The sequence below is a fragment of the Rhinolophus sinicus genome, linkage group LG06 (genome assembly GCF_036562045.2).
Source record: "Rhinolophus sinicus isolate RSC01 linkage group LG06, ASM3656204v1, whole genome shotgun sequence".
NCBI classification, from domain to species: Eukaryota; Metazoa; Chordata; class Mammalia; order Chiroptera; family Rhinolophidae; genus Rhinolophus; species Rhinolophus sinicus.
Genome location: NC_133756.1, coordinates 30638119 through 30652418, shown reverse-complemented (window position 1 = coordinate 30652418; position 14300 = coordinate 30638119). Strand labels below are relative to the sequence as shown.

The window sequence follows — 14300 nt, the reverse complement described above, 5'->3', positions numbered from 1 at the left end:
ACTTTATTTTATTTTTTTAATTAAAATTTATTGGGGGTGACAATGGTCAACAAAACTACATAGGTTTCAAATGTACAATTCTGTAATACATCATCTATATATTGCATTATGTGTTCACCACCCAGGGTCAGTTCTCCTTCCATCACCATATATTTGACCCCCTTTACCCTCTTCTACTATCTTCCACCCCCTTACCCTCTGGTAACCACTTAACTGTTGTCTGTGTCTATGAGTTTTTGTTTCTTTATTTGCTTATCTTGTTCCCTTGTTGCTTTCAGTTTTATATCCCACATATGCGTGAAGTTAATATGGTTCTCGACTTTTTCTGTCTGATTTATTTCAGTTAGCATAATAATCTCAAGATCCATCCATGTTGAGGCAAATGGCACTATTTCATCGTTTCTTATGGCATGCCACTTTTCTTCATCTTCCTCTCCCTGGCACTCTTCTTGAGTTGTGAAGCCCACTCTCCTTCAAGACCCAACCAGCACACTGCTGCCCTAAGACACCCTCTCTGATCTACAAGCCCTCCTCTACCTTCCCAAGCCTGAACTAGTTGTTTCCTCTTCTCTTCTTCTGGAACGCTCGATACCTCCCTCAATTAGTGTATCACATATAATTGTGGTGTTTTACACACTAGACCATTTCTCACACTGGTCTGTGAGCCCTGACAGAGTAGAGACTGGTAGCTGTGAGGTGCTCGGCACTGGCCATGGGGCCTAATTCATGTAGGTGCTCAAAATGTGTTGGTTAAATAAATAAATGGATTAATGGGTCTTCTGGCTTATATTACTTTTAACATGTTAGTCGTCTAGTGTGTGTGTGTGTGTGTGTGTGTGTGTGTGTGTGTGTGTACACATACTGGGACTGTCACTAATGACAGGAGGATTGGAACACCCGTCCTGCTTGTCATTAAAGCACATTCAAACTCATACAATGAAGCAGCCAGTCTTGTTGTCTCATCTTTGCTTGATTCCTTCTCAGCTAAGATGCCCATCTGGCACCTGCAGCCTTGATGCCATCTCTGCAGAATCTGAGCAGTCGTCCAAGAGGGCAGGGAATACACCTATTCATCACTGTACCCCCAGAACCCAGCAGGAGGCATGGCACATACTAAGCACTTACTGAAGGTTTGTTGAATGACTGAATTAGTCCACCAAGACCCTAGAAAGATGGGTCACAGAGCATCATTTTAAGAGATTCTAGGACTTCAAAGAGGAAAAGATCATGGCATCATAGAACACTTGACTTAGAAGATATTTATGTTCCATCTGCTAAGCCTGATTCCAAAATGGTGTTATTTCAGAACCTTTGAGAAGATACGACTGTTTCTCCTATCCGTGCAGATTCCTGGGAATGGAGAGCCCACGACATTTCAGGCTGCAGTAGCATCACTGTCGTGAACACAGGCTTGGCGCTCTGAGGGCAAGGCCTGTGCCTTTTCTCTTCGCATTCCTCCTAGAGTAGGCTCACTATTCTGTCTGTCAAACGAATGCATGTATGGCTGTGGAGATGATGTGGCCTTGCCTTTGTCCACAAGATGCCAGGGACAGAGTAACTCCCGCTGGTAGCAGGAACTCAATGAATACTGTGGCAAGGAATGCCATTCTGGGGTTATGTATACGTATAAAGCATGTGTGCCGGAATACCTGTTCTATAATAGGAGGCGGGGCAGCCATCCGTCAGCTTTTCCTATCTGCCTCTGCAAACGCGTCTAATTACCTCGCCTCCACCAGCAGGCCCTTGGCAAGGGCCGCGTTGGGTCTGTGTGGTCCTGGCAGCCCCAGTGTAGAGGGTGAACCCAATGGCCTCTTCAGTCTATTTAGCAGGCTCTGAGATGTGTAAGTACATTATCTGCAAGGCTGGTAAAGAGCGCTTGGGGAGGATTTGTGGGTCTGTGGGAAGGACAAAGAAAAATGTTTTCTAATAAATTATTCACCATCTCACAATCCCTTTTGGGCAGATTGTTGCTCCGTTTGCCCCGCGCTGCTCGGCGCCTCTTCCCTCCGCATTCAGACGCGCAGTTTCTCACCTCCAGAGAGCAGCAGAGATCTCGGGCAGGCTGCTGCGGCTAATGGTGGCAATTAATAACTTGTCATAATCCCGAGGATGAAAGGGAAGGCTCCCCATCAGCAGGCGGGTCATGGCGCTGCTCAGAAGCAAATGAGGTGCAGGTGTGGCCTCTGCTAAGCGCTGCGCTCGACACCCGCACGGTGCGCTGCGGTGCCAAGCCCCAGAACCCGCTCCCCGGGCGCCCCCGCCCCCCACACTGTGCACCTCGCTGCAGAGACATCCCCGGAACGTATCAATAAATCAGAGCTCACAGCACAGAACCTTCCAAACACTTAATTGCACTCTGAATACTGTTAACTCTGCCAGGCTCAACTCGCCTGTTTTTTCCTCCCCAGGCTTAACTTGGTAGGAATTGTACACCTCAAACTCTCCCCTGCACTCACCTGGGCCTCACCCTTCTCCACCCACCCCCCCTCCCTACCTTATTATCCTTCAACTCTACCCCGTACAAGCACTGTCACCTTGAAAAGTGAACGTGGTAAATAAACAGCCAGGCTGCTGAGCCTGGTCTTGTCTGCTCTCAGTTCCCCAGTGGAGCTGGAGGACGCGAAATCCTCCTTGGGGTTTTGCGAAACCGCAAAACACAGAATCACTTATTTCCCGACAGCTCCAACCCAGTTGCCTTTTCTCTTCTTTCCATTCCTGTGGGTCAGTTCTGCTTGAAATGAACCAAGTTTACAAATCTCTTCTGGTTTGTACACTCCTATTATGCATACGAGGTGATGCATTTGTAACTGTCACACAAGTCAGGGTGCTACAGCACTCTCATCTGACCCTATTCATTTAAATGGGTGCGTCTTGATGACATTGATTCATGTTATAAGTTATATCCATGCATTATAATCTTTATGTGTCACCCTACTCGTTATTTCTACTACAGTGCTGGGGTGGGGGTGGGGGTGGGTGGGCTGGAGATACAGCAAATGACGGTGAGTAGGATTTGAGAGTGCTTTGAACAATATGAACTCCAAGCTTCCTAGCTAAGTTTATTCTGTGTCCCCATCTAGAAAGAACACAATTTACATGCAGAACAATCCTGTTTGAGGTGTCTTTCGCTGTAAATATTCTGCTAACTTATTAATCGTTGGAGAATGTGTGCTTTAAATGCATATCGCACCAAACTAAAGGGGTAAGTAAACATAATTATGCATGCATGTAAGTCTTTATCAAGGTGGGGTTAATAATGTTTTAAAGCAGAACTATTTCTCATGAAAATAGCCACTCTTAATAGCCTCTGTCTCTTTATTGTGCTTCTTACTGAAACATAAATCACTAATATGTTTTCAGCGGCAAAGTACTCTCTTTTTCCATTGTATTCACAGATTTAGTGGCATTTCAAATAGATAAACACAAGCAACATCTATCAACACTACAAAAAGGGCGCCTTAATCAAAGCTCCAGGTCCCGGGTCTCAGCATCTCCATTTACCTTGAGATAAATCCATTGGTGTGACCACCACTGCACCGGGTGACAAATCACCCCAGCCGGCCGAGCAGTGCACGGGCTTATTGGCCTTCCTTTAAGTGGTCTTACCCTTCAATGAAAAGGATGGGACTTGTCAAGCAGGACCAGATTAAAGTTAGACAAAAAGAAATGATCTGTTATTAGAAAACTCCGATTGAGAATCACAAAACAGGAAAGAAATATGAATAAAAATTTCCAGGGAGAAGACCCTCTGATCCCAACAGAAATTAACTCCCATTATGGGCGTGAGGTAATAGATGGCCTGCAATTGGAGCTAATGAGGATTTCAGATTAAGGAGGTGTAGGGCTGGGGCTGGGGACGTTAGCAGCTGCTCTGGTCATTCAACTGCAAAGTTCAGGGATGGCGGGGACCTCTGGCTTCCTGGGCTAGGTGGTGGTGTTCAGCTGGGCCATGGAAATTACAAGCTCTTGGAAGTTAGCTCACTAATGATTGCCTGGGTACTTTGCAGAATGTTAACACTGGCAGGTACCTCAGGGGACAGGTGGATTTCCCCATGTCTTAGACAAGGGGAAACTAAAGGCCAAGTATGACTTGCCCAAAGTCACACAGGTCACACAGCTAATAGTAGGACTGACAGTAGAACTGAGATCATCTGTCTGCTTCCGATTCCTTGGGACTCTATTATTTGGCCTAATCCTGGAAGACAACCTTGTTCTGCCTCTGGATTTAAGGATCTTGGTTATTTTCCCAGTTAACTGGAAAGAGAAGATAAAGTGGCCGCATACTTAATGAGCCTTCTCAATGTAGTCTTGTGTTAAAGGCTGATGCTTATACCAATAAAAGTAGCTAATGCCTTCAGGTTCTTACTAGATGCCAGGCACTGTCTATGCATTATCTCATTGAATCCATAGTTAGCTACCACCATCATCATCATCCCCATTTTAGAGACGAAGATACTGAGACTTAAAGAACTGAAGCAATTTGCCCAAGGTTGAATAATAAATGGAGGAATTTGTTTTTAAACTCAGCAGCCTGCCTTGAAAGCTTATGCTTATAACCACTGCACAACACTGCTAGGCAAAAATTTATGTTTCTTGTAGGAAATTTTGGGCAAATAAAATTTAGCAAACAAAATACATATGATAAGATATATACAAAACTAGGTAAAAATATAGCAGCTAAGGAAAAAGCATGAGATCTACTATCTAGGTTCCTGTTATAAATAAATAAAATACCTTCTGATTTTTCCCCAGATCTTGGGATTCTCCCCTCAGAAAAAGATGAAAACATCAGGCAACCAAGGGCCTGATGGCCAATTCCATGATTTCTTTTTGAAATGTATAGGCTATAAGAAAATATATTGCATAACTATTCATAAAGAAGGTAGACCAGCATAGGAGAGTGTGTTTGGAAGCCGATGGTCCTGGGTTCAAATCTCAACTCTGTCATTTTCTCTCTTTCTCATTTTAGTTTTCTCCTATATGTGAATCTTGATCAAGTTACATAACTTCTCTGTGCCTCAGTTTCCTCATTTGCTAAACAAGCAAATAATTTTCATCTCACAGAGTGGTTATGACAATTAAGTGAGATGATGGATGTCCAGCGCTCAGAGGAGTTCCTGAGGAAGGGTGAACTCTTGGCAGCTGGCTATAGCCCCAATCTGTTGGAGCACTGAGTCACCCTCCATGTGTTCCCCATGCAGCATCGTAGGAGGGTGCTGACCTCAGAGATACTGAATGGACTGTGGCCTTGTCTACACCCTGCCCAATGTCCAGTGAATACATAAAAATGCAGCTAAGCTTCTGGATATTGAGCCTCCCCAAAGACATTTGGAAATTGCCATTTTTTTGCTGCCTTATTTCAGGCCTCATGTCAGGTGGGTATGGGCAAGGATTCTCAACTACAAAAGAAGGCCAGATATCTAGATCACTAGAGAGAAAGACATGGTAGATGCATAGCTAAGGATATAAAAAAGGGAATTTCAAGCCCCATATTTGAGAAAGCCAAACTAACATTTGCCCATCCAGGGAGTTAACAGGTCCACTGGATCTAGTGATACAATAGATGCCATAAGTATCAATCAGGTCTGTTGCATTTCTCTGGGGCAAAATCTGGGAAAACAAGTTTAAAGGTACCAAAGTGGTCATTGCTATATTTGATTTGTAAATATGTGTTGTGATGATAGTATTTATGGGAGGCTGTTTTCTTTAATTACTTACACAAAGAATCAAGCTGGGTAAAGGAATGTTTTATATTCATTCTAACCTCAAATTTGCTGCTAATAATACCAAGGGAGATACTATATGCCAATTACTAGTGCCTTCATTCATCAAAACAACTGCAAGTGTGTGTGTATTCTCTTTGTTTAACTGTATAACTCAATCTGGTTTTAAAGGAAAAATAAAATAAAATATCTATATCTATTTCTAATGTCTAAAATGGCCCAAACATGTATTATGTTTCATTTTTTTTTGAAGGCACTAGAATGTTCAAGGCAACGGTGATAAATAATTACAGGCATGGGTATTGATATATTTTGCATTTGGGTTTGTGTCTGAATACCTACTGCCTTCTTGATAAACATCAATTAATATGCCTTCAAGTACTCCGAATGTAATTTTCTGATTAAACATATACACCCGACTCACCACCAACTCATTAATTTCACATAGATTGAATTTTAGTGTTTGTATGCAATTAAATGTGAGAAGCAGCACATTCAATAATCATTTTGTATTTAATATGAATATATATATATATTTTTGATTTAGTCGATACCAAATCCCTAGGACGTAAACGAGGCGGTGGCTGTATTCTGTGGCTTCAGAATTTGCACATTTAATGGGAAACAATTTGAAAGCCTCTGCCAGTCTTTGGAAAGGCTGTTCCATTCTGTTTTTTCCACAGAGCAAAATCTTTCTGAGAACAATGCTTATTATTGATAGGTTTAAAGCACCTCAGGTGCTTGCCCATTGTGTGTATTGCTGTCACTCTGTCTTCTGAGCAGTGGGGAAGCAGTGATGGATAACATAGAGAATAATACATGATGCTTGATTGAATGCAAAGCTATAATTCAGTCTTGGGGTTCTGCTGACGTCACAATGCGTGAGAACACAGCTCAAATAGGTTTTTAAAAATACCAAGCAATCCTTGTACTCAGGTGTGGAGCCAGTGCTCCTTGAGTGGTTTTCAAAGAAGAAAAGCACTTGGAAATATAATCTCCTAGGTCAAGGTCTGCTGTGTCCCTAGGGGCCAATGAGAGAAACTAGCACCGAGCCTGCTGCTGGCTCCTACCCAGTCCACTCCTTGCTTTGTTTTGTGACGGACGAATAAAAAACTTTCAGATGTGGAAAATAGAGCTCTCTCCTCTCAGCTCTTCAGGATGTTGCCCAATCCATGGTTTCTAAAATTTCTCTGGTGAGAAGTATTGTCTGAAGCCTGCTTAAAAATGTAGCTTCCCCCCAACCTCCGCTCCCCCCACCCCCCAAAAAATATATATGTATATAGCTTCCCAGGACTCTCACCCCTGGAGGTTCAGATTCAGTGGGTTTATGTTGTGGCCTGAGAAGATGTATGTTTACCAAGTAGTCCAAGCTGAATAATTAGGATAATTTGCAAACAGTCTCTTTTGATGGCTTGTCTCAGAATTTCTTCTGCACTTGTAGGCTGCTTAACACAATTTAGGAATCAATCTAGTATTAGTTTATGTGTCCCCAGTTAAATGAGAATATTTTTGCAAAGGATTTAGCACAGGACACATTGTATGTCTCAATAAAATTTCTCCCTTTCTTCTTTCAGTTGCCTCATCTATCAGAAATTTGTCCACCTAGCCTTGATGTTAACAACTCAAGAGTGGAAACCAGGCTGCGTATTTCCTCTGCAGGCCCTGATATTAAAGTAAGTATTTGAAAATGATGCGTCGATTGAAGCCGTCAGAGGTAGGATGAGACCTGCAGATCCTTTTCTGTTCATGCTTCATGCGAAAGTGGAACCCATCTAGAGTTATAATTCTTGCGACCGGTAGCAGGGGTGATTCTCTTTTCAGGCTTGGTTTACCCAGGCCAAGCCTCCCATGATCCCTTGAGCCTTCCAAAAACCAATAGTAATAACAATAATGAGGAGAAGAAGGAGGAGGGGGAGGAGAAAGACAAGGGCTTGAATAGTGCTTGACATGTGCCAGGCACTTCTCTCAGTGTTTTAAACATAGTTATTCACTGAATTCTCCCAATATTCTTATAAAACACTTTCTGTTATTATCATTTCCATGTTACAGACGAGGAAGCTAAGGCACAAAGAAGTTCAAAAGTTTGCCTAAGAACACAGCTGTTGAGGAGCAAGGCTAGGATTTAAACCCACCTAATGTGGCGCCACAGACTGTGCCTTTAACCAATCCATGTTCTGTATTGCCTATACTAAGAACATGGTGACTCAGAGTCCTAGAACTATTACAGCACCTTGGACAGAATCTAATCTAAACTAATTTTACAAATAAAAAAACTGAGACCCTAGAGGGGAATTGAGTGACAGAAAGTAACCCCGCCGGGTTCTCTCTCCAACCCCTGATCCTGGCCTGACCCTCCTGTGTGTGATCACATCAGGGTTTGAATGTGTCAGCACCATTCCCGTCCTTGTTCTTCTCCTGGTCTTCCTCCTCCTCGTTATTATTATTATTATTATTATTATTATTATTATTTTATTTTTGGACTGTCTCTGCTGGAAACTAGTCCTGCCTAGTTCCGGCCTCCTCTTATTGAAACCACACATTATTCTAGGTAGTATTAACTGGCAAAAAAATGTAAGCATAAATCTGGGCTTGCAAGAGGGAAAGGGACGTCTTGGAACTAGACACAGAGAGATAGCGGCAAACATGAGTGTGAAACTCCACGCCTAAGCAGATACCAAAGTGGTCGTGAGTAAACAGGAGGCCTGGATGGAGCCCTGGGGCAGGGGCTGGAGCTGGTGTTGCTATTACTGTGTCGTAGACAATACAGGCCCACGATTCCAAAGATATAAAAGTACCCAATGAGAATACTAAGGCTCTCTGCCCTTGAGTCCCAGAGGCAGCCGGGATTGTATACACTCTTTGGGATGGAGTTTATGCCAATGCAGTTACATACGTTTATAGATTTTTTTGTTCTTTACACAATTGGTGGCGCACTATACAGATTATTTTTCATTGCACAGTGTATCCTGGAGATCCATATCAGTACTGATAGAACTGCCTTATTCCTTTTATGGTTACTTTACGTATTAAGGAAATTAGCCCTTTGATTGCAATATGTAAGGCAAGAATGTTTTCCCCATTTATCTGCTTTTTGACTTTGTTTAAGGTAGTTTTTTCGACAAAGAATTTTTTTTAAGTTTTTATGAGTTTGAATTTATGAAAGTTTCCTTTTATGGCTTCTGAATTTTATGTCATACTTTGTCCTTCCCATTGCAAGATTATATAAAGACCAATTCTCTCATGTTTCTTCTATAACTTTCATGAATCATTATAAACAATCTTTGATCCATCTGGAATTTATTTTAGTACAAGATGTACAATGGATCAAACTCATTTTTTAAAACCAATTGTCCCAACACTATTTGTTAAATTATGTGGAACCCGTGTATATTACTGTTCTGATGATGTACTTAAAAAGCTGGGAAAATGGTGACAACTACTGGTTGTTCCTAATTAGGTAAATCTTGAAAGAGAGAAAGAGGGAGGCGGGGCAGGAAATGAGAAAGAGAGAGAGAGAATATGATGTTTGGCCAGGAATCCAAATTTGCTGGAGGTTTGGAATAAAGACACAGTAAGCTTACAATGAATTGATCCTGATTGACTCCGCTCAGGATGATTTCTCTTCCTCCTTTGACAATCAGATTCTTCATTCTGGAGATGATTATGCTTTTCTGAGGAGAAGACAAAGGGGGAAAAAACTGTTTGATAGGTCTGAAGTGGCATAATATTTTATACATTAACTGATTTTTTTCTTTTTTTCATACATTAAGTGTACTTTTTGTTTTTAGCAATTTCTTTGTTTTCCATGGTACCATTCTGTCATTCAATTAGATTATAAGGTAAGGTTGGCTGCAGAAGAAAAAACTTAAAAATTGTGGTAAAATATACATAACATAAAATTTACCGTTTTAACCATTTTTAAGTGTACAGTTTTGTGGCATTAAGTACATTCTCATTGTTGTGCAGCCATCACCACCATCCATTTTCAGAACTTTTTCATCGTCCCCGCTGAAACTGTACCCATTAAACATTAACACCCATTCCCTCTTCCCCTCAGCTCCTGGCAACCCTGTTTTACTCTCTATGAATTTGATTATTCTAGATACCTCATGTAAGTGGAGTCATACAATGTTTGTCCTTTTGTGTCTGGCTTATTTTGCTAAGCATAACATCTTCAAGTTTCATCCCTGTTGTGGCATGTGTCAGAATTTCCTTCCTTTTTAATGCCGAATGAATCCATTGTATGTATATAAACATTTTGTTTATCCATATATCAGCCAATTGGCATTTGGGTTACTTCTACCTTTTGTCTATTGTGAAAAATGCTGCTATAAAAATGAGTGTACAAATATCTATTTGAGTCCCTGCTTTCACTTCCTTTGGGTGTATACCCAGAAGTGGAACTGCTGGATCACGTGGTAATTCTATGTTTAATATTTAAGGAATCACCATATCGTTTTCTGCAGCAGCTGCCCCATTTTACATCCCCACCAGCAGAACACAAGGATTCCAATTTCTGCACATCTTTATCAGCATTCATTTTCTTTTCTTTCTTTTCCTTTTCTTTTTTTTTTTTTTATAAAGGCCATCCTTATGGGTGTGAAGTGATAGCTCACTGTCATTTTGATTTGTGTCTCCCTAATGACTAGTGATGTTGAGTAACTTTTCATATCCTTATTGGTCATTTGTATATCTTCTTTAGAGGAAAAATGGTTTTTAAATTTCAAAAATTTAGTTTTGAGAATAGCAAAATTGTTAGGAAGGGCAGGGGTATCATATAGATGATTAGAATACAGTTAAGTAAGGTAATCTGGATGGACTACAGGAGGTGAAAGAGTCAAGGCAGAAGCAAGAGCATCCCACAGGGGTGCCTGCCCTGACACCCTCCTTCCCCAGGCAGACACTCAGGAGAAAAGAAGGACACAAACCCAGACAGGGTTGGGGAGATTCAAGAGCAGAGATAAGATGAGCCCAATTTGTCAGTAAAGTCTATGGTGAGGCCAGGACTCAGACTGCATGGAAGAGTGGAGTAAATGTGGCCCAAGGGGAGTCACTGGACAGATGGGAGATAACCGTCTGCAGTGGCCCACAGCAGAGCAGCGGGGAGCCGCCAAATGCCCTCTGTGTGCTTGTGAGATGCAGCAGTCCCAGCGAGGAGGACACTGCAGTGACCTAGATGGACAGATGATCCAATAAGCCATGAGTCATTCCAGGGGAGGCTAGTACAGATAGGTGACTGGGGAGCATACGATAGGTTCCCCAGGGTGTTGGCCCTACATAAACCCCTGGAACCAGAATGCAACCTCAAGGAAATATGAGGGGGAACACTACACTGTTCAAGATAGAGAGTTTGGCCTCTGTCAGATGCAGGCTTGCAATAGAAATACACTTTAATAATAAAAACATCAAAGACATTTCTTGCCTACTTGAGCTGGGGGGCAAGGTTCATAACTCCTAGAGTCTATTAAAAGATGAATTGAGGCATGTTAAAAATTTTAGGAATTGAAGCAAAACTCAATTCAAATCAGGCAGCATCACACTGGAAGTGATTAAGAGTGTTCCACCGATAGGAGCTAGGAGAAACTTTTACAGAGAAAAGGTGGAAGCCAAGTAAGGAAATTATTGATTGGCTGTAGCTTAAAGCCTACTTGGCTGTTTGTGATTGGTTGTCCTTAGGTTCTGATTTTGTAACCTTGAGGCCTTTATAGTCTTCGATTTTGGTTTGCTTATGTAGACTGCCCAGGCATTAGAGCCACCTCCACCTAAGGGCCTCCTTGTTTAATTAATTTATTAAGATCCAGTATTGAAGTCATTGCCACAAACCGGAAAAGTGTCTTAGCCTGCATATCCAAGGGAAGACTAAGAGGCTAGACTCCAATGACGTGGCTCATGGAGCCGCAGAAGTGGGTTAATAATGAGCATAATCCTCCATTTTGAAGCACATTAAATTTCAAGGCACTTTTGATCCGTTACCTAATTTGGTTGTCAACCTTGTGAGATGATAGAAAGAGGCAGATTTTATTACCATCCTTATTTTACAAATGAGTTCACTGATATCAACAACCAAAAAGCTAGGACTTGGCCACAACTAATATACTAGAGCAAGTTTTCTCAACCTCTGTGCATATTGATATTTTGGGCCAGATAATTGTTTTGTTGTGGGGGAACCTGTCCTGTGCATTTGTAGGTTGGTTAGCAGTCTCCCTGGCTTCTGCCCACTAGATGCCAGTAGCACCCCTCAGTGGTGACAACCAAAAATGTCTTCTGATATCCTGATATGGCCAAATGTCCAGTGCTGGGGGAGTGGAGGGGGGCAAAATCCCCCCATTCCCCCCCTTCCTACCTTCCCTGTCTGTGAACCACTGAATTAGAACAAGGGCCAAGACTTACCCCATCATCCTGACCCCTACCTCGTAGTGCATACAAGAAATCCAGTGCTCCTCCCCCACCTCCAGTCCAGCCTGCCTTTCCACCAACACGCCTGAAACCACTTAAAATGTTCTCATAGCATTTCATCACTGAAAGGAACCTTAGCATTTATCTACTACCCTTTCAATTTACATGTGAAAACATTGAACTTCAGAAAGTTTCACTTATTTGTCCAAGAACACACAGAGTGTGTGGGGAAGCTGGAACTGAAACCTGGGTCTCCTACGTCAAATTCAGGCTTTGACCTGCTACCTCATCACCTCATCAATGCTTAGAACTGACATTGGTTTGGAAATGCTCCAAAGCAGCCTTGGGAAGAAAAGCAGGATATTTCCTAGCTAGCTGTCCTTCTATAAAGGGATATTTTTAGCAAAATGGAGGGAAATCAGCATTCAGCTCAATTGAAAATACGTCTGGCATTAATTCATTGTTAATTGACCAGGATGAGTAAAAAGATGGCTACTTCCAAGGCCTCTCTAATGGAACTATTAGTGAATTTTCAGGTCAACTAACTCCTGTCACTGCCTGACAAGGGAAATGGCAATCATTTGCCAGCATTAGCAAGGCTCTCAGTGCTCTTAAAAACTGGAATCAGTCATCCTGGGCTGTCAGTTTCCGTGTCTCTACTCTGTGTAGAGTCTGCACCCCACACTCCTCCACCCAGAAACCCTTAACTTCACTTGAGTGATCTCAGGGTTGCCTGAAATGTGCATAATTTTTGCCACTTCTAAAGAGCTTTCATAGAAATCTAGTTTGATCCTCCATCCTATAGTTTGGTAAAAATTACTATCTATCACTTCCATTTACCCATGCTCAGTTCCTTGACTTGCCAAAGTTTTCACATATGGTAAATAGCAAGGCAAGGTTTCAAACCCAGGGTTCTGGCAGCGAGTCTCATATCATTACTTCTCGGTGGCTTTATTCTACATCGTCATCCTCACCTTCTCCGCTCTCTTTGCTTTCTTTTCTCACTTTCCCAATGACACTTCATTTTTCCTATACATTTTCTCCTCTTTCGAAGTCTAAAGGGATGGAGAACTGGCATAGTTGGATAAATGGAAAACTATTTCAGTTATTATAACTAACCATAGTTTTGTCATTCAACAAATACTTATTGAGGATTTACTTCTAGGAACTCTGTAGGTGCCAGGGATGCGTGATGCATAATCCTCCATCTGGCCCACCATAATTTGGTCCTAACCTACCTTTCCAGCGTCATCTCAAACCACTTCTTGTCATACAACCTACGCAGCAACCACACTAAATCAGCCTCCACTCTCCAAACGTGCAATGCGCTCACACTCTCTTTTATCTCTGTCTTTGCATGTGATGTTTTCTCTATCTGAAGTGCCCTTCTCGCTCCACTATCTGGTGAACTATTCTTACATTAAAGCCCTTTCAGGTGTCACCCCTCTACAAAAGCTTACCCACTTTTTATGGTGAGGCTCGTTAGTCACACCTCTTTATGCTATGATGATTTGTTCACACTTCTATTGTAAAGTGTTCATACTGTATCATGATTGTTTATATTAGTTCTGACTCGCATGCATGATCCTTGAAGGCAGAGATCATGGCTTACTCTAGGGAGTATCGCCTGGTCTAGTACAGGATGGATGTCTGATGTACATTAGTTGACTTGACTGAACCCTGAATCAGAAAGAAAGGCAAAAGGCACAGAAATGCTGTTGCCCAATGTTATTTAAAATAAATAAATAACTTATGACTTATTATTAATTACCATTAGACACAAGGAATCAAATTTGTCACTGGTCCTTTGTGTTTGATTAGTGAACCCATCTCCTTTTATTTAATAAGCCCTTTAGAGCAGCTGATATGATTGTCTTGAGTGGATTCCAGGAAAGAAGAAAGCAATTGATGACAATACCAGTTACATTCATCCCATCACTGCTGACTTTCAACCAAGTCTCCCTTACCAAAGCAAAGCAGGGAATCAAAGCAATTCTCCAGGTACCCCAATAAACTTGAGTTTGATAGCTAGTAGCAAATGTTTTTGGAATATTTACGTAGTAATAATGACAGCATTACATAGTGATTTTCAAAGCACTTTTTACAAATTCTACTCCTCAATAATCACAAACGTTCAGTATTATCCTCACTTGACAGATGGGAAAACTGAGGGCAGACATG

The 14300-nt window shown here is 41.8% G+C and overlaps 1 long non-coding RNA gene across 1 annotated transcript in view; it reads left to right on the top strand.

The window, feature by feature from the left end:
* Positions 1-7362, top strand: part of LOC141572376 (uncharacterized) — a 112332-nt gene extending 104970 nt beyond the window's left edge. The window contains exon 5 of the long non-coding RNA XR_012497738.1: positions 7298-7362. This is a non-coding gene — a long non-coding RNA (uncharacterized LOC141572376). The remainder of the gene's footprint in view (positions 1-7297) is intronic.
* Positions 7363-14300: the final 6938 nt, after the last annotated feature.